The sequence below is a fragment of the Eucyclogobius newberryi genome, unplaced genomic scaffold (assembly GCF_026437365.1).
Source record: "Eucyclogobius newberryi isolate DKJ021-1_F unplaced genomic scaffold, fEucNew1.0.hap1 SCAF_8, whole genome shotgun sequence".
NCBI classification, from domain to species: Eukaryota; Metazoa; Chordata; class Actinopteri; order Gobiiformes; family Gobiidae; genus Eucyclogobius; species Eucyclogobius newberryi.
In genome coordinates, this window is record NW_027316500.1 from 27,798,472 (window position 1) to 27,816,409 (window position 17,938).

At 50.1% G+C, this 17,938-nt stretch overlaps 1 protein-coding gene across 1 annotated transcript in view; it reads right to left on the minus strand.

Moving 5' to 3' along the window:
- Positions 1 to 17,938, minus strand: part of ttc7a (tetratricopeptide repeat domain 7A) — a 119,431-nt gene that overhangs the window by 42,763 nt on the left and 58,730 nt on the right. The window lies entirely within an intron of this gene.

Sequence of the window (17,938 nt, forward strand, 5' to 3'; positions counted from 1 at the left end):
GAAAGAAGGGGGAGAGAAGAGGGGGGAAAGAGATGAGAGATAGCGAGTACAGAAAATAAAGAGACGATAGTTAGCTCAATAGAGAGAGAAAGAAGGGAGCGGAGGGGTGGAGAAAAGGAAGTGAGGAGAAAGAGAAAAACAGGGGGAGAGAGAAAGGAAGCGGGTGAAGTGAAGGGAGAGCGACAGAGGTAGAGACAGGGGGAAATCGAACCAGAAAAGAACTGCAGCGTGAAGTGAGGAAAGAGAGAAACAGAGAAGGGGGAGAAGAGAGAGAGAGAGAGAGAGAGAGAGAGCAGAGTGAAGAGAAAGAGAGGAACAGAGAAAGGGGGATAAGAGAGAGAGAGAGAGCAGAGTGAAGAGAAAGAGAGGAACTGAGAAGGGGGAGAAGAGAGAGAGAGAGCAGAGTGAAGAGAGAGAGAGAAACAGAGAAGGGGGATAAGAGAGAGAGAGAGAGAGAGAGAGAGAGCAGAGTGAAGAGAAAGAGAGGAACTGAGAAGGGGGAGAAGAGAGAGAGAGAGCAGAGTGAAGAGAGAGAGAGAAACAGAGAAGGGGGAGAAGAGAGAGAGAGAGCAGAGTGAAGAGAGAGAGAGAAACAGAGAAAGGGGGAGAAGAGAGAGAGAGAGCAGAGTGAAGAGAGAGAGAGAGAGAGAGCAGAGTGAAGAGAGAGAGAGAGAGCAGAGTGAAGAGAGAGAGAGAGAGAGAGAGAGAGAGCAGAGTGAAGAGAGAGAGAGAGGAACAGAGAAGGGGGAGAAGAGAGAGAGAGAGAGCAGAGTGAAGAGAGAGAGAGAGAGAGAGCAGAGTGAAGAGAGAGAGAGAGAGAGAGAGAGAGCAGAGTGAAGAGAGAGAGAGGAACAGAGAAGGGGGATAAGAGAGAGAGAGAGAGAGAGAGAGAGAGAGAGAGAGAGAGAGAGAGCAGAGTTAAGAGAGAGAGAGGAACAGAGAAGGGGGAGAAGAGAGAGAGAGAGAGAGCAGAGTGAAGAGAAAGAGAGAAACAGAGAAGGGGGAGAAGAGAGAGAGAGAGAGCAGAGTGAAGAGAGAGAGAGAGAAACAGAGAAAGGGGGATAAGAGAGAGAGAGAGAGAGAGAGAGAGAGAGCAGAGTGAAGAGAGAGAGAGAAACAGAGAAAGGGGAGAAGAGAGAGAGAGAGCAGAGTGAAGAGAGAGAGAGAAACAGAGAAGGGGGATAAGAGAGAGAGAGAGAGAGAGAGCAGAGTGAAGAGAGAGAGAGAAACAGAGAAAGGGGGAGAAGAGAGAGAGAGAGAGCAGAGTGAAGAGAGAGAGAGAGAGAGAGCAGAGTGAAGAGAGAGAGAGAAACAGAGAAGGGGGATAAGAGAGAGAGAGAGAGAGAGAGAGAGAGAGAGAGAGAGAGAGCAGAGTGAAGAGAAAGAGAGGAACTGAGAAGGGGGAGAAGAGAGAGAGAGAGCAGAGTGAAGAGAGAGAGAGAAACAGAGAAGGGGGATAAGAGAGAGAGAGAGAGAGAGAGCAGAGTGAAGAGAGAGAGAGAAACAGAGAAAGGGGGAGAAGAGAGAGAGAGAGAGCAGAGTGAAGAGAGAGAGAGAGAGAGAGCAGAGTGAAGAGAGAGAGAGAGAGCAGAGTGAAGAGAGAGAGAGAGAGAGAGAGCAGAGTGAAGAGAGAGAGAGAGGAACAGAGAAGGGGGAGAAGAGAGAGAGAGAGAGCAGAGTGAAGAGAGAGAGAGAGAGAGAGAGCAGAGTGAAGAGAGAGAGAGGAACAGAGAAGGGGGATAAGAGAGAGAGAGAGAGAGAGAGAGAGAGAGCAGAGTTAAGAGAGAGAGAGGAACAGAGAAGGGGGAGAAGAGAGAGAGAGAGAGAGAGCAGAGTGAAGAGAAAGAGAGAAACAGAGAAGGGGGAGAAGAGAGAGAGAGAGAGCAGAGTGAAGAGAGAGAGAGAGAAACAGAGAAAGGGGGATAAGAGAGAGAGAGAGAGAGAGAGAGCAGAGTGAAGAGAGAGAGAGAAACAGAGAAAGGGGAGAAGAGAGAGAGCAGAGTGAAGAGAAAGAGAGGAACAGAGAAGGGGGAGAAGAGAGAGAGCAGAGTGAAGAGAGAGAGAGAAACAGAGAAAGGGGGAGAAGAGAGAGCAGAGTGAAGAGAGAGAGAGAGCAGAGTGAAGAGAGAGAAACAGAGAAGGGGGAGAAGAGAGAGAGAGAGAGAGAGAGAGCAGAGTGAAGAGAGAGAGAGAAACAGAGAAGGGGGAGAAGAGAGAGAGAGGAACAGAGAAAGGGGAGAAGAGAGAGAGCAGAGTGAAGAGAAAGAGAGGAACAGAGAAGGGGGAGAAGAGAGAGAGCAGAGTGAAGAGAGAGAGAGAAACAGAGAAAGGGGGAGAAGAGAGAGAGCAGAGTGAAGAGAGAGAGAGAGCAGAGTGAAGAGAGAGAAACAGAGAAGGGGGAGAAGAGAGAGAGAGAGAGAGAGAGAGAGAGAGAGAGGAACAGAGAAGGGGGATAAGAGAGAGAGAGAGAGAGAGAGAGAGAGCAGAGTGAAGAGAGAGAGAGGAACAGAGAAGGGGGAGAAGAGAGAGAGAGAGAGAGCAGAGTGAAGAGAGAGAGAGAGAGAGAGAGAGAGCAGAGTGAAGAGAGAGAGAGGAACAGAGAAGGGGGAGAAGAGAGAGAGAGAGAGAGAGAGAGCAGAGTGAAGAGAGAGAGAGGAACAGAGAAGGGGGAGAAGAGAGAGAGAGAGAGAGAGAGAGCAGAGTGAAGAGAGAGAGAGGAACAGAGAAGGGGGAGAAGAGAGAGAGAGAGAGCAGAGTGAAGAGAATGAAATGAGTTAGAAGTGAGATGGAAAAAAACTGAGCGATGTGGAGAAAATAGAGGAGGGGGAAAAAAAAGAGGTGAAGAGGGAGGAAGAGGAGTGGAGAGCTACATATGAGGCCGTCCACTGCTGCTGTTGATGGCTCCTCCAATTATTCTGCACTGGCTGTCAGAAAGGCTGAAGTCAGAGTGTGTGAGGGAGAGAGAGAGAGAGAGAAAGAGGCAACGGGGGAGGAGGCGCGGAGTAATATGTAAATTTACCAGCTTCAAATAACACTGGAGATGGATGGATGGGGGGGGGCATTGCCGTTGGGTTTTGCCATTTTCTTTGTAATTCATAACATTAAACTGTAATAAACGGATTCATATTCAATTGTTTTACGACTCGACTGTATTTAAAACTGCGTCGCAAAATGAACCGAGTTTGTCTTGTAGCATCAAAGCCATTAAAGCCATCAAAGCCATCAAAGCCATTAAAGCGGCGTGTTCAGCTTTGAAAAGGTTTAATGGGCAGATTACAACCTCGGTCCAGCACATTTTCTAGTTTGAAACATGTATGTTCAAGAAAGAAAACAGACTTTAGATGTAATGTTCTTTGATATTCTACTGCATGCTCTAGTTGTATGACCAGAATTTAAATGATTTATTGTGCCAGTTTTAATCAGTTGGATTTTATTTATTTGATCAATTTTATTTATTTATTTGATAAATTTTTATTTATTAGATCTATGTTTATTTCTTTATTATTTATTTTAAATGTACTTAAAAATATATATATATTTATTTTTTGTATAATGTATTTATTTATTATGTATTTATTTAAATTAAATGTATTTTAATTTTATTTATTTTATTTGATAATATTTGTGCTTTTCTACACTTGTTACAGATATAAAGTCTATATTCAGATGGTGGAGGGAATGCCAGCGGCTCGTTTCCATGGAGAAGTTATTGCTTTGTCCCGAAATGTCCCGCAGTACGGCATAAAACAAGCACGTCCAATTTAGAGAAGCAATAAGGTCTCCATGGAAACGAGCAGATTCATGACACAATACGGTGACTTTTTGGCGCTTTAGGGGAAGATTACAATTCAATAATTTAAGACCATTCGTAAATATTGCTCGATTTAATGTTTTCTGCTGTTGCCGCGGACACAGAAGTCACTGCGTCTCGGGCATAAAACCTTCTGTATTTGTGGAAAATAGAGACAAAAACGGGTTCGATGTGAGAAGCTGGAGGATCGATAAGAGGAGAAAGAGGACCACAGAACCACACCAGGTCTCACCAGGTCTCACCAAAACCACACCAGGTCTCACCAGAACCACACCAGGTCTCACCAGAACCACACCAGGTCTCACCAGAACTACACCAGGTCTCACCAGGTCTCACCAGAACCACACCAGGTCTCACCAGAACCACACCAGGTCTCACCAGGTCTCACCAGAACCACACCAGGTCTCACCAGAACCACACCAGGTCTCACCAGGTCTCACCAGAACCACACCAGGTCTCACCAGAACCACACCAGGTCTCACCAGAACCACACCAGGCTCTAAACCAGGTCTCACCAGAACCACACCAGGTCTCACCAGAACCACACCAGGTCTCACCAGAACAAAACCAGGCTCTAAACCAGGTCTCACCAGAACTAAACCAGGTCCCACCAGAACAAAACCAGGCTCTAAACCAGGTCTCACCAGAACCAAACCAGGTCTCACCAGAACTAAACCAGGTCCCACCAGAACTAAACCAGGCTCTAAACCAGGTCCCACCAGAACTAAACCAGGTCCCACCAGAACTAAACCAGGTCCCACCAGAACTAAACCAGGTCCCACCAGAACCACACCAGGCCTAATACGGGACAGATCTGGGAGTAAACATGGACGATGTTCGTGCTGTTATAGTTGTTAAGAACGGCAATATAGATATTATTGCAATCGTTTAATATACTTTTGACACAATATCTTCCGTTATATTAAAATAAATATGTTCCCATCTTAATGTATTAGTCAAACTGTCAAAATAAAACTTTACAGAGACTAAATAAAAGCAAAATTTAGAATGAAAATCATAAAAGTCCTTTTCGACTTTTAAAAACAGTACAGTTTTGTCAGATGGAAAACCTCAGTGTTATTGCGATCTATTTGATATCGATAATCGTGTCAGAAAATATTGCGATATCGATAATCGTGTCAGACAATATTGCGATATCGATAGCAGGCCGAGTTACAGGTCAGATCTGTGGAGACGCGTCTGCTCACAGTAAGAACGCATGATTTTCAAGGCATTTCTGAGCAATAAACACACCTGTGATTGAATAAAAATGCTAAGTAGACAAGTTTAATGTCATACTGTGGAACATTTCAGGCAAATATGCAACATCTCCATGGAGACCCTGAAGCAGAAAAGCTACACAGTGCACCTTTAGCCAGAACTACACTCTTTGCATCGCCCCCGTCTAAACAAGGGCTGAATGAAAGGGACCAAGCAAGATCTATACTCGTCACTGGCAGCGGGTGGGCTCAAGAGGGGGGAGACGGAGGTGTGGGAGGGGAGAGACGGAGGTGAGAGAGGGGGGAGACGGAGGTGAGAGAGGGGAGAGACGGAGGTGAGAGAGGGGGGAGACGGAGGTGAGAGAGGGGGGAGACGGAGGTGAGAGAGGGGGGAGACGGAGGTGAGAGAGGGGGGAGACGGAGGTGAGAGAGGGGGGGAGTCGGAGGTGTGGGAGGGGGGAGACGGAGGTGTGGGAGGGGAGAGACGGAGGTGAGGGAGGGGGGAGACGGAGGTGAGAGAGGGGGAGAGTCGGAGGTGTGGGAGGGGGGAGACGGAGGTGTGGGAGGGGAGGGACGGAGGTGAGGGAGGGGGGAGACGGAGGTGAGAGAGGGGGGAGACGGAGGTGAGAGAAGGGGAGAGTCGGAGGTGTGGGAGGGGGGAGACGGAGGTGAGAGAGGGGGGAGACGGAGGTGAGAGAGGGGGGAGACGGAGGTGAGAGAGGGGGAGAGTCGGAGGTGTGGGAGGGGGGAGACGGAGGTGTGGGAGGGGAGAGTCGGAGGTGTGGGAGGGGGGAGACGGAGGTGTGGGAGGGGAGAGACGGAGGTGAGGGAGGGGGGAGACGGAGGTGAGAGAGGGGGGAGACGGAGGTGAGAGGGGGGGAGAGTCGGAGGTGTGGGAGGGGGGAGACGGAGGTGTGGGAGGGGAGAGACGGAGGTGTGGGAGGGGGGAGACGGAGGTGAGAGAGGGGGGAGACGGAGGTGAGAGAGGGGAGAGACGGAGGTGAGAGAGGGGGGAGACGGAGGTGAGAGAGGGGGGAGACGGAGGTGAGAGAGGGGGGAGACGGAGGTGAGAGGGGGGAGAGTCGGAGGTGTGGGAGGGGGGAGACGGAGGTGTGGGAGGGGAGAGACGGAGGTGAGGGAGGGGGGAGACGGAGGTGAGAGAGGGGGAGAGTCGGAGGTGTGGGAGGGGGGAGACGGAGGTGTGGGAGGGGAGGGACGGAGGTGAGGGAGGGGGGAGACGGAGGTGAGAGAGGGGGGAGACGGAGGTGAGAGAAGGGGAGAGTCGGAGGTGTGGGAGGGGGGAGACGGAGGTGTGGGAGGGGAGAGTCGGAGGTGAGAGGGGGGAGACGGAGGTGAGAGAGGGGGGAGACGGAGGTGAGAGAGGGGGGAGACGGAGGTGAGAGAGGGGGGAGACGGAGGTGAGAGGGGGGGAGAGTCGGAGGTGTGGGAGGGGGGAGACGGAGGTGTGGGAGGGGAGAGACGGAGGTGAGGGAGGGGGGAGACGGAGGTGAGAGAGGGGGGAGACGGAGGTGAGAGAGGGGGAGAGTCGGAGGTGTGGGAGGGGGGAGACGGAGGTGTGGGAGGGGAGAGACGGAGGTGAGGGAGGGGGGAGACGGAGGTGAGAGAGGGGGAGAGTCGGAGGTGTGGGAGGGGGGAGACGGAGGTGTGGGAGGGGGAGAGTCGGAGGTGTGGGAGGGGGGAGACGGAGGTGTGGGAGGGGGGAGACGGAGGTGTGGGAGGGGGAGAGTCGGAGGTGTGGGAGGGGGGAGACGGAGGTGAGAGAGGGGGGAGACGGAGGTGAGAGAGGGGGAGAGTCGGAGGTGTGGGAGGGGGGAGACGGAGGTGTGGGAGGGGAGAGTCGGAGGTGAGAGAGGGGGGAGACGGAGGTGAGAGAGGGGGGAGACGGAGGTGAGAGAGGGGGGAGACGGAGGTGAGAGGGGGGGAGAGTCGGAGGTGTGGGAGGGGGGAGACGGAGGTGTGGGAGGGGAGAGACGGAGGTGAGGGAGGGGGGAGACGGAGGTGAGAGAGGGGGAGAGTCGGAGGTGTGGGAGGGGGGAGACGGAGGTGTGGGAGGGGAGAGACGGAGGTGAGGGAGGGGGGAGACGGAGGTGAGAGAGGGGGGAGACGGAGGTGAGAGAGGGGGAGAGTCGGAGGTGTGGGAGGGGGGAGACGGAGGTGTGGGAGGGGAGAGTCGGAGGTGAGAGAGGGGGGAGACGGAGGTGAGAGAGGGGGGAGACGGAGGTGAGAGAGGGGGGAGACGGAGGTGAGAGGGGGGGAGAGTCGGAGGTGTGGGAGGGGAGAGACGGAGGTGTGGGAGGGGAGAGACGGAGGTGAGGGAGGGGGGAGACGGAGGTGAGAGAGGGGGGAGACGGAGGTGAGAGAGGGGGAGAGTCGGAGGTGTGGGAGGGGGGAGACGGAGGTGTGGGAGGGGAGAGTCGGAGGTGTGGGAGGGGGGAGACGGAGGTGTGGGAGGGGAGAGACGGAGGTGAGGGAGGGGGGAGACGGAGGTGAGAGAGGGGGGAGACGGAGGTGAGAGAGGGGGAGAGACGGAGGTGTGGGAGGGGAGAGACGGAGGTGAGAGAGGGGGGAGACGGAGGTGAGAGAGGGGGGAGACGGAGGTGAGAGAGGGGGAGAGTCGGAGGTGTGGGAGGGGGGAGACGGAGGTGTGGGAGGGGAGAGTCGGAGGTGTGGGAGGGGGGAGACGGAGGTGTGGGAGGGGAGAGACGGAGGTGAGAGAGGGGGGAGACGGAGGTGAGAGAGGGGGAGAGACGGAGGTGTGGGAGGGGAGAGACGGAGGTGAGAGGGGGGGAGAGTCGGAGGTGTGGGAGGGGAGAGACGGAGGTGTGGGAGGGGAGAGACGGAGGTGAGGGAGGGGGGAGACGGAGGTGTGGGAGGGGGAGACGGATGTGAGAGAGGGGGAGAGACGGAGGTGAGGGAGGGGGGAGACGGAGGTGTGGGAGGGGGAGACGGATGTGAGAGAGGGGGAGAGACGGAGGTGAGGGAGGGGGGAGACAGAGGTGAGAGAGGGGGGAGACGGAGGTGAGAGAGGGGGAGAGTCGGAGGTGTGGGAGGGGGGAGACGGAGGTGAGAGAGGGGGGAGACGGAGGTGAGAGAGGGGGAGAGACGGAGGTGTGGGAGGGGGGAGACGGCGGTGAGAGAGGGGGGAGACGGAGGTGAGAGAGGGGGAGAGACGGAGGTGTGGGAGGGGGAAAGACGGAGGTGTGGGAGGGGGGAGACGGCGGTGAGAGAGGGGGGAGACGGAGGTGAGAGAGGGGGAGAAACGGAGGTGTGGGAGGGGGGAGACGGAGGTGAGAGAGGGGGAGAGACGGAGGTGTGGGAGACGGGAGACGGAGGTGAGAGAGGGGGAGAGACGGAGGTGTGGGAGGGGGAGAGACGGAGGTGTGGGAGGGGGGAGACGGAGGTGAGAGAGGGGGAGAGACGGAGGTGTGGGAGGGGGGAGACGGAGGTGAGAGAGGGGGGGAGACGGAGGTGTGGGAGGGGAGAGACGGAGGTGAGGGAGGGGAGAGACGGAGATGAGAGAGGGGGGAGACGGAGGTGAAAGAGGGGGAGAGACGGAGGTGTGGGAGGGGGAGAGACGGAGGTGTGGGAGGGGGGAGACGGAGGTGAGAGAGGGGGAGAGACGGAGGTGTGGGAGGGGGGAGACGGAGGTGAGAGAGGGGGGGAGACGGAGGTGTGGGAGGGGAGAGACGGAGGTGAGGGAGGGGAGAGACGGAGATGAGAGAGGGGGGAGACGGAGGTGAAAGAGGGGGAGAGACGGAGGTGTGGGAGGGGGGAGACGGAGGTGAGAGAGGGGGGAGACGGAGGTGAGAGAGGGGGAGAGACGGAGGTGTGGGAGGGGGGAGACGGATGTGAGAGAGGGGGAGAGACGGAGGTGAGAGAGGGGGAGAGATGGAGGTGAGGGAGGGGGAGAGATGGAGGTGAGGGAGGGGAGAGACGGAGGTGTGGGAGGGGGGAGACGGAGGTGAGAGAGGGGGAGAGACGGAGGTGTGGGAGGGGGAGAGACGGAGGTGTGGGAGGGGGGAGACGGAGGTGAGAGAGGGGGGAGACGGAGGTGAGAGAGGGGGAGAAACGGAGGTGTGGGAGGGGGGAGACGGAGGTGAGAGAGGGGGAGAGACGGAGGTGTGGGAGGGGGGAGACGGAGGTGAGAGAGGGGGAGAGACGGAGGTGTGGGAGGGGGAGAGACGCAGGTGTGGGAGGGGGGAGACGGAGGTGAGAGAGGGGGGAGACTGAGGTGAGAGAGGGGGAGAGACGGAGGTGTGGGAGGGGGGAGACGGAGGTGAGAGAGGGGGGGAGACGGAGGTGTGGGAGGGGAGAGACGGAGGTGAGGGAGGGGAGAGACGGAGGTGAGAGAGGGGGAGAGACGGAGGTGTGGGAGGGGGGAGACGGAGGTGAGAGAGGGGGGGAGACGGAGGTGTGGGAGGGGGGAGACGGAGGTGAGAGAGGGGGAGAGACGGAGGTGTGGGAGGGGGGAGACGGAGGTGAGAGAGGGGGGAGACGGAGGTGAGAGAGGGGGGGCTTTCTGACAAGCGGATGACAAGTTCAGTCGAGGGACGCGGCGTTAGGAGGCGTTAGGAGGCGTTAGGAGGCGTTAGGAGGCGTTAGGAGGCGTTAGGAGGCGTTAGGAGGCGTTAGGAGGCAGCGAAGTGTGCTCGTGTCATCAAAGGCCCGCGTGGAGCCCGACGGTCCCGCCCACTTTGAAGCCCGCTGCAGTTCAGGAAGTCAATTCATTTCATTCATTTTTCCCATAGACGTTTCAAAAGTGTCAAGCGTGAAGAGGATAATGTCTGTCACGTGGTTCTTTTCAGTTGTTGCTTCAAGTTATTAAAACATTTGCCACATTTTGACCATTTTCCTTCCATTTCAAGAACATTGAACATTTTACGCAAACCAACCAACTTTACCAAATCTTTTTTAGCAGTGAGAATTTTTGCTAGGTCTTTAAAAGAAATGAATGGATGAGATTCCTGTTGAACTGGAAGAACGGAAGTGCGGAACAGTAGCATTCAGCGGTAAAGTAAATAGAACTTTTCAATACCTCGCTTACAATTCAACGGGCTGTACCTCATTTATTTCATCTAAATTAGTCAAATCAGTTCCCCTCAGCACGTATATTTTGTTAAAGCATCTATTCGGGTGAAAATGAGACCGCAGCGCTTCCTCTGCATCCAATTATAGAGCGTTTTATTCTCGGCGAAGCTAATGTTTGTTAGCTTTACTGCGACGGCAAAACACGTTCTGGCACGTTCTTTGACGGTCGTAAAAAGTACTTATAAAAACTCATTGCGGTGAATATTTAGGATGCTGTTTACGCATTAGGGCCGGTGAGCGTACCGTGAACATTAAAAGGGCACGCTGTATTTTCTTGGTGAGGATCTGCCACCTGCTTGTCCTGGGAAATGTTAACGCTTATGCTAATGCTACTGCTACCACTTTAAATAAACTGATTTTTAAACTTAAATACAAATGCAAAGAAACCGTATATTTAACTGCTATTTTACAATCAAATCAATGAAATGGAGAAGACTGACGACCCGAGAAGCCTCACAAATGAGTTTAACGTTTAGTTTTGCTAATCTGTTCTTTTGAAAAGCACCTCAGTCAAAGCATGTGTGCAAATCAGTGAAATCGCAATAAGACAAGTTCACTAAAAGAGCACAAGAGTCGCATAACAGCTTGATTTTTACTGTCACCAGGAGAAAACTAGGACTTCATCATCAGTAGAAACCCACCAAAACCCAACAACCACTTCAACTCCACCTACCAAACTACCAAACCAAGAATAAACCAGGTGTACGGATTATATTTTGCATTTATATCTTTCATAATGGTATAAACACGGCTTGTCCTTGCGTCTTAGCTGCCTTTAGCTGATTCAATGTGAAAAGCATAATTGAAAAACAGCACGTCCGCTCATCTTCACACCTCCGGCGCTGGTGTTTTCCTCACGGCAGCAGAAAAAAAAGGGATATTTCATCAGGATTACACCACTCCGAACTACAAACACATTACAGAACCTGCAATTCTGCCGCCTCCCGGGAGCCCGTCAAGTCAGCGCACGCCGAGCTGTGAGATGCAAGAAGAACATGTATGGACGGCAATGTTTAGGGCTGTGAAGTGAGCTATTTGATCCTGAACAAGGACAGAATGACTTACACAGATGAATCCAAATCAGATGGGCTAAAGGGGTTCCGAGGAAGACCTAAACCGGGTGTAAAACCGGACTACACTTCAATTTAACTATAGGTCAAGTGCGCGATGTGGCTTTTTACATTGTTTTCTTCCAATTTTAGTTTAAATTTGTCTTATTAAAGCAAATAAAATGGCTTTCTACTTTAATTTCTTGAACATAAACAATACATAATCTTAATAATTGCCATTTATTGTTAAAAAATAGTCCAGCCTCAACAGTCTATTCTCTGTTGCAAACCACATGCGTTTCCTGGCTGTGGATCTCCTGATTGAAAAGACTCAAAGCCGACGGTTGATGATTAAAAATGTGATTAATTGCCCAGACCGACACTGCAGGACGAGACCAGGTAAGTAATGATTTACCTGAACCGTTCGAGAGCCGGGCCGTGCTTCAAACATGAATTGATTCCACTACATTGATTATGTTTCAGTTCTCGCTGGGCAGTATGAAGGGTTTTGGATCGGTGAGTACTGTTGCGACCTTGGACGAGACGCTTCGCCGAACTCGCCTGGGTCTGGACCTGGTGGTGGTCAGAGGCTCGATGCTGCAGCCTCGCTTTCCTCAGTCTGCCCCGGGGCAGCTGCGGCTTACCACTACCAGGTGTGGAGTGGATCAATAACATATACAGAAACACAAATGCACGCCACTATTACCGTATTTTCCAAACTATAAGTCGCACCTTTTTACATAGTTTTGGCCGAGGTGCGACTTATATGTGATGCTATTAGTTATTTTTACACTGACAACCACAAGAGGGCGCTCTAAGCGACGCAGAAGAAGAATCTGCACTTCCTCTACCTCTGGAGTTTGTGGAGTTGTTTAGAAGTGACACAGAGGAAGAAGAATTCAATGGATTTAGTGATTTGGGGTAAAACTGATGCTTTGGTAAACTTGTTAGCATGTTCTTTATGCTATAGTTATCTGAATAACTGTTCATATGTTACGTTAACATACCAGACACTTACCACAGTTCTGTCTGTGCCTCATGTAGCTGAAGGTGTTAGCGTTAGCATACGTACACCTATTCACCATGTTCTCTCATCTGTTATTATTTTAAACTGCATTTCAAGATGAAATATCTGTTCTTGATCTTGGATTTTATCAAATACATTCCCCCAAAAATGCGACTTATACTCCAGTGCGACTTATATATGTTTTTTTCTTCTCTATTATGCATTTTTTGGCTGGTGCGACTTATACTCCGGAGCGACCTATAATCCAGAAGACACGTTATATTAATTATGTATATATTGAGCCTTGTATCATGTATAAAATCATGAGTGACTCTGACTTCCAGCCTTAATTCACCCCGGTTTTAATATAAAAACTAAACCTCTTGACTTGTACTTTTCTCCTTCAGATATCGCCACCGCACTTTAAAACTACTTGTGTGCGTGAATAAACTCGCCTTTCCCCTTCCAGCAGCGACTAATGTACATCGCATTGTCCACTTCTAATGCGAGCCGTCACATTGCGCGGCGCTGCTGGAGAGAAAGCGAGCGCGGCGGTGTAAAACTCGACGTAAAAATAGCTAATAACGTTCCCTACATCTCCGGCATTACTCACCCCGCACGCCCACACGCAGACGCCACAGCGCGCGCTCGCACCGCACGGAGATTAGCAGCACGAGCCCGCGCAGACTCGGCGAGCGCTTTGGTGAGTGCGGAGCGTAAGCATCGTCCCGTCAGATGAACGCAGAATCAGAGGCGAGGATTATTCATTCTCTTTAGGACAAAGTGCGAGGCCACAATCAAGCGCCGACCATCCCCCCCTCATCCACCAGCGATCTCGTCCGTGCACAGCCGGGGGAAAGGGCACAAATCAAGGCTAAATCTGGGTTAAATCGGGACTAAACTAGGACTAAAACAGATCTTCCTCAAGACAAGATTACAACTAAACCAGGTCAATCTCAGGTCTCGTAAAACTATGTAGAAGTGTAAAAGCTTTCATTCGTCCAGGACTGACCCATCGTGCAAAAGATTCCAAAGGCAATCAATGTTTTAAGAATCTAAACAGTTTGAAAGTCATTTTAACAGATTGAAAATGAAACTTCTAGATTAAAAATGATTGAAACTGTCTCTGCAATGTCTAGATAAGACTTGCATCTGTTCAAAATTGTGCTTATAAAATGTCTGCGTCGTAGGGATTATTATAATAAGATTATTCGGTTAATTGATAGTTTTGGTTATTTGGGTCACATTTTGTAAGAACTTAAAAAAAAAGTAATAATCGTGAGAATTGTAGGTGGCAAGAATGAGTAAATTCAGTTCAATCTATTCTCCAAATAAAGCTAGTGAGGAATGGAGATTAAACCGTTAAACTTAATTAAGGATTTCACTGCTGTTTGGTGATCAAAGTGCCAACAATCGTGATGTTTCTTCTCACAGTAATCGTAGATCTGCGCTAAGTCTAAACCCGGACTAAAACAGGTCTAAAACAGATCTAAAACGGATCTAAAACAGGACTAAAACGGGTCTAAAACAGGTCTAAAATGGGTCTAAAACGGATCTAAAACAGGACTAAAACCGGTCTAAAACAGGGCTGAACCAGGTCTACCTATGAATTGTACTAAAGCAGCAAAAGGGTACTTAAAACTAGATATAAAAAGGGACTAAACATTAAGTCTAAACCAGGTCTAAAACAGGTCTATAACAGGTCTAAACCAGGACTGAAACAGGACTAAAACAAGACTAAAACAGGGCTGCACTAGATATAAAAAGGATCATTAATAACTACAAATAAATATCAAACTCGCTTGTACTAGATAGAAAATACATCTCTCTCTCTCAAACACATAACCCTCCCCCATCAAGCTCTATCCACACATCTCCTCACTCAATCTGTGCAGAGGATCCCAGCTCGCAGAGAAACGCATGCAAACAGCGGGAATTAATATTCAGGAAAAAGGTCAGAAATAGAGAAGCAATAGAAACGCAAGATGATTCAAAGTCACTTGACATTTTCTCCCGACCGCGCAATATCAAAGGTACTTACAGTGTACACAATGTTCTGACGTGTGGCTGCACGTGATGACTGTGAACACATTTCCTATATAATTACACTATGATTAAAGTAAGAAAAGAGCTAAAAGAACCACGTTTAGATCAAACTAAACCAGAGAAAATCCAGGACTTTTTTTTCCATCTGTATAATTTGAGAATCACATATCGAATCAAACTAAATTGAGACTTAACTAGGACCTTAAACTCAGCCAGAAGAACAATTCAACTGTACATTTTGTGTACATAGTAAGCCTATTTTTATTTTTATCCTAGAGCAGATTTAAAGGTTTTTTCTTTCTGATTTTATATACCGTATTTTCCGGACGTATAAGTTGCACCTTTTTTCATAGTTTTGGCCGGAGTACGACTTATACTTATATTTATACTTATACTCTAGAGCGTGATATTATTTCTTATTTTCACACTTGCAACCGCATTTCATACTCCAGTGCGACTTATATATATATATATATATATACTTATACTCCAGTGCGACTTATATGTGTTTTTTTTCTTCTCTATTATGCATTTTTGGCCGTGGTGAGACTCATACTTATATTTACACTTATATACTTATACTCCAGAGCGACTTATATGTGGTATCATTTGTTATTTTCACACTTGCAACAGCATTTCATACTCCAGTGCGACTTATATATGTTTTTTTCATCTCTATTATGCATTTTTTGGCTGGTGCGACTTATACTCAGGTGCGACTTATAGTCCGGAAAATACGGTAGGTTGTTTTTATCATTGTTCATTGTTTTATGCTGCACCGAATCACCAAAGCGAGTTCCTATGTTAGTGAAATCTGTTCATTAGCAATGGCAATAATCCTTTTCCGATTCCGAGTCTCATTAGCGGCGGTAGAATCGTGCGGTTTCCCTCAAGAACGAGGGAGATGCGGTGAGAAAAAGCCGGGGTGGAGCGGAGGATGTGGGAGGAAGGAAGTAGGAAGAGTGCGAGCTGCAGCGAGCCGTGGAGAGGCACAGGCTGCACATGTGTGAAGTGTGCAGAACATCACCACCGGGGGCAGCGCTGACAAAAAACACCAGCTGATCAGCCCCGAGGAATTCATCAAACGTTAATAGAAATCAAGAGTCGAGTCGTTTGCAATCGTCACTGTAATCGTGGGGGGGGGCGATTCCCGTAAAACGCCCGACTAAAATGAGCCCGAATTCAAACTGAAGCTGCTTCCGGACGGTTCAGAAGAACGATCGGCCGAACCCTTCAGAAGAACGATCGGCCGGACCCTTCAGAGGAACGATGGGCCGGACCCTTCAGAGGAACGATGGGCCGGACCCTTCAGAGGAATGATCACCCTTCAGAGGAACGATCGGCCAGACCCTTCAGAGGAACGATCGGACGGACCCTTCAGAGGAACGATTGGCCGGACCCTTCAGAGGAATGATCGGCCGGACCCTTCAGAGGAACGACCGGCCGGACCAGAGGAACGATCGGCCGGACCCTTCAGAGGAACGATCGGCCGGATCCTTCAGAGGAACGACCGGCCGGACCCTTCAGAGGAACGATCGGCCAGACCCTTCAGAGGAACGATCGGCCGGACCCTTCAGAGGAACGACCGGCCGGACCAGAGGAACAATCGGCCGGACCTTTCAGAGGAACGATCGGCCGGATCCTTCAGAGGAACGACTGGCCGGACCCTTCAGAGGAACGATCGGCCGGACCCTTCAGAGGAACGACCGGCCGGACCAGAGGAACGATCGGCCGGATCCTTCAGAGGAACGACCGGCCGGACCCTTCAGAGGAACGATCACCCTTCAGAGGAACGATCGGCCAGACCCTTCAGAGGAACGATCGGCCGGACCCTTCAGAGGAACGATCGGCCGGACCCTTCAGAGGAACGATCGGCCGGACCCTTCAGAGGAACGATTGGCCGGACCCTTCAGAGGAACGATTGGCCGGACCCTTCAGAGGAACGATCGGCCGGACCCTTCAGAGGAACGATTGGCCCGGACCCTTCAGAGGAATGATCGGCCGGACCCTTCAGAGGAACGATCAACCGGACCCTTCAGAGGACGGCCGGACCCTTCAGAGGAACGATCGGCCGGACCCTTCAGAGGAACGATCGGCCGGACCCTTCAGAGGAACGATCGGCCGGACCCTTCAGAGGAACGACCGGCCGGACCCTTCAGAGGAACGATCGGCCGGACCCTTCAGAGGAACGATCGGCCGGACCCTTGAGAGGACGGCCGGACCCTTCAGAGGAACGATCGGCCGGACCCTTCAGAGGACGGCCGGACCCTTCAGAGGACGGCCGGACCCTTCAGAGGAACGATCGGCCGGACCCTTCAGAGGACGGCCGGACCCTTCAGAGGAACGATCGGCCGGACCCTTCAGAGGAACGATCGGCCGGACCCTTCAGAGCAACGATTGGGCCGGACCCTTTGAGAAGCCGAGACCCTCGTTACGAGGGGGAACAGGCTCTGCTCGGACTAAAACCCCATTTCAAAACCTGTCGAGATTTTCTTTGGTAAATATGTGTAGGAGTAAAGCAGACAGCAGATGGATATGTTGGGTTTTTGGCAATTACTTTCTCAAATCTGAAGCTAATTTCACCAACAAGTTTAATCTAATAGGAGTTTTAGAGACTTGTAATAATGTATATTAAAAAAAAAAATGTCCAGACGGAATCCCTATTAAAGTCCTATTATTATTTTTATAATTTTTTATGTTGCAGTAATTTATCATGTGAATTTGGAGAACAAACTGACCCCGATTCATCTCAGAATGTTTGATTTGACGGGAAACAAGTAGGTTACAGCCAGATTTCTTTTAATATTTTACATTTCCAGGAGCTTGGTAGATATTTTTTAGCAAATGTTGGGCAAAATGGACTGAATTAGGAAAATAAATTCAAACCTCCTGCTGGAATTATAAAGCGAACAGGCAATCTTGTCAGTGAGCATGTGATTTGGGGGAGAAAATTTACTTTTTTGATTTTGTTAGATGAAAAGTCCGAACAGTTTATGATCAAGAAATGAATCATGCAAACTGGCAATTTTTATTTCTAAGATATAATAAAAGAATATTAAATTGTGACTGATCATCAATATGAATGGAAAACATCTTGAATAATATCCTCTGAATTAGAATCTGGATTATTATTTAGATTCTTTCAAATAAAAAATATAATCTGATAATATTCTGCCATCAGAAATGTGCATGTGGATATGCAGCCCAAAAAGTCAAGAATGCATTTTAATTAAGTCAATTAATCAAATTTTAATCTAGCCAAATAAAAAAAGTTAGGGATAATTGTATTTTTGTTAAATGGCCCTGATTAAAACATGTCCAATTTATGTTCCAGAAATTAGAATTGAAAGCCATTTTTTGTTGTTTTTAATAAGAAAACATGTATTTGAATTGAAAATGTTGATCGGGAATTCATGTTTTCCTTCCCGTGTCACCCAGGCCTAATTACAATGAACGTTTCTCATGAGATTTGACCAATATTATATTTTTAGTCTAGTTTATCATCGCCTCATCCAGCATATAAATCATTAAAGATTATTCTCAATCCTTCTGCATTGGTCATTGCTGTGGCTCTCTTAATCAAACCCTGACTTAATCACCCATTGGTTTTCAGGCTGGGTCAAATGCACAGCCAATCCCCGCGCTATTAAGGCCAAACCGATCGAGATGCTAAACTGCGCTAGCGGCTAACTCGCGC